We start from the raw sequence: 3017 nt of genomic DNA, 5'->3' as shown, positions 1-3017 counted from the left end.
GGTCGATAAATTAAGTTCAAGTTGAGGACTGCAGGGATTAGTCGACTATCCCCACCTCTCCCAAATTTCGGGCCTTGTTCCTATAGCAGAAAGAATTATTAGAAATTGTAAATTTTTAATAAAGTTGTTAAAATATTTTGTAGTGAAAATGGTACTCCCCTCCTCACATGACAAAGTCAGACAGTCAGTCATTGTAGAAGGTCAGTAGTAGTAGTAGAGTCGTTGTAAGAGTTCTGTTAGAGTCAGTGTAAGTTACGTCATATATACGAGGTCGAGTTACCCTCAAGCCATTGTCTTGCGGAGCTATCAGCGGTAGCAGGATAGACGAATCAAAGATAATAAGACGCAGAATACCATCACAAAATAATAGTGGCGACAAGAGTATTACATACAACATACAAGTAGACGAAGATAGCCTCGGGCCGACCAAAGCCTTGTGAGTGAATTTGGTAGACGAAAACTGAAATATATACATATATATATATATATGTGTGTGTGTTTGTGTTTTTCCCCCCAACATCGATTGACAACTGATGCTGGTGTGTTTACGTCCCCGTAACTTAGCGGTTCGGCAAAAGAGACCTGATAGAATAAGTACTAGGCTTCCAAAGAATAAGTCCTGGGGTCAATTTGCTCGACTAAAGGCGGTGCTCCAGCATGGCCGCAGTCAAATGACTGAAAAAAGTAAAAGAGTAAATAAAAAAATTGTAAAAGATATACGAAATGTACGAAAAAAGCCTGAATCACAGTTAGACTACTCGCGTTAAATTTGTTAATCAGTTAACTAGTTCTTTGGCTAATTAAACTAGTGATTTTAAATTCGACGCTCTATTAGCAACAAGATGGAGTATAACGTGATGATAAAGAAATACAAAACCTTATATGATTTCAAATTCAATATATCAAGTTCAGTTTTGAACATTTAAGTTCCAAATTGATAAATGGATTCCAACTATGACCTAGTGTTTTAGCCGATGTATTTATATTTGTGCAAATATATGATATCATAAAATAGAATTGGATGTTGGATGTTATACTGTAAAAATTATAGAGCATATAAATTAAAATTTGGATCAGGAATATCTTTAGAATGCTTTAATATTTTGTTCAAAACGGGTATGCAGTGAGTTTTGGGTTTTACGGTGCAACATTTTTCATCACATAACATATATGTGTATTCATACAATGTATATGGAGACATAGTGGAAGTGCAATGGCCCAGCGGTTAGGGCAGCAGACTCGCGGTCATAGGATCGCGGTTTCGATTCGCAGACCGGGCGTAGTGAGTGTTTATTGAGCGAAAACACCTAAAGCTCCACGAGGCTCCGGCAGGGGATGGTGACGAACCCTGCTGTACTCTTCCACCACAACTTTCTCTCACTCTTTCTTCCTGTTTCTGTTGTACTTGTATTTCAAAGGGCCAGCCTTGTCACGCTGAATATCCCCGAGAACTACGTTAAGGGTACACGTGTCTGTGGAGTGCTCAACCACTTGCACGTTAATTTCACGAGCAGGCTGTTCCGTTGATCGGACCAACTGGAACCCTCAGTAGTACTACTACTATTACTGCTGCTGCTGCTGCTGCCGCCACCACTACTGCTGATGCTGCTACTGCTGCTATTGCTGCTGCTGCCGCAACTACTACTGCTACCACTGCTGCTGCCACCACTACTACTACTACTACTACTACTAAATTCTGTACCTACCCACCTCTTTTGGTAATGTTTTACTGCTAGGTACATTAGAACGGTAAAACTTTAAAAACTCTTGACCATCAACCGCTACTGGCACATAGTCAAAAACCGAAGAAGAAAAAAACAGAAAAAAACCCAGCTTGTTTCTATATGTTGTCCTTATATCTAAAATAAATTTAAAACAAAAATTCTTTCTACAAGTTTCTCACACAAACCGAAAACATTTCTAATTAACTCAACTATCAAATATGATTTTGATATCATAGCTATATCACTTGATTAGTGAAAAATTATACTGACAAAACATTAACTTGAAAAGCTACTAACAACTATTTTGGGTCATACAGTGAAACATTTCTTATAATAGAAAGCAATTTACATAAATTTCACGCCAACTACGTCCATTTTGTACTTGTTTATCACAAATGTTACTCATTTTAACTTCCATTTTAGTCTACGTATTAAGGCAATCTAACTTTGCATTAAGACCTTCGTCTTGACGGATTATTTTGTTTCTGTTCTCTTTCGTTCGTGAAATAGAGAGAGAGGGGGGGAGAAATAGACTGGTGCGTTGTAAATGTTAAATAATAATAGTTATTATGATAATGATAATGACAAGAATAATAATAATATCTTTATTTGTCTTAAAGGCAATATAATTATAAAATGTTCAAATGCACTGGCGAAGACAATTTTCTAATAAACATACACATACACGCATACACGTTTTATATATATATATATATATATATATATAAATATATATGTATGTGTGTGTGTGTGTGTGTGTGCGTATATATATACATATATCTATATATATATATATATGTGTGTGCGTGTAATCAAAGCATAAAACAAATGAAGTAAAATAAACACAAAGTCACTATGTATTAATACATGCATAATGCAGACAACTGTGCGCTCAGACACGCATGCACAAGCATGTTCAGATACATATGCATATATATGTGCACGTATATACATATGTAGCATTTGGTATAATTATAAACAAGGTAAATCTTAGCCATTTCTCCGCAGACTGAAAAGTAAAATGATGAACAACTTTCATCGATCTTCGAACCTTATTGGGTTCTTATTGGGTTCTCATCGGTGGAGTTTACATGATTCTGACAGACTCCAGAGAAAAAAGCAGCCAAACTGTTTATATACTCAACAAATGCATCAGTTAGTCTATGAAGGAGTCCCTAATTTGCATACCGAAAGTGTTTAACAGTCTATAAAAACCAGCAGCCAGTCAACGGGGATTTTAGTCCACACAGTATCAAGATATGATATAATATATATGTAATATATGGTATAATT

The sequence above is a fragment of the Octopus bimaculoides genome, chromosome 6 (genome assembly GCF_001194135.2).
Source record: "Octopus bimaculoides isolate UCB-OBI-ISO-001 chromosome 6, ASM119413v2, whole genome shotgun sequence".
Lineage (NCBI taxonomy): Eukaryota > Metazoa > Mollusca > Cephalopoda > Octopoda > Octopodidae > Octopus > Octopus bimaculoides.
This window is presented reverse-complemented; position numbering follows the sequence as displayed.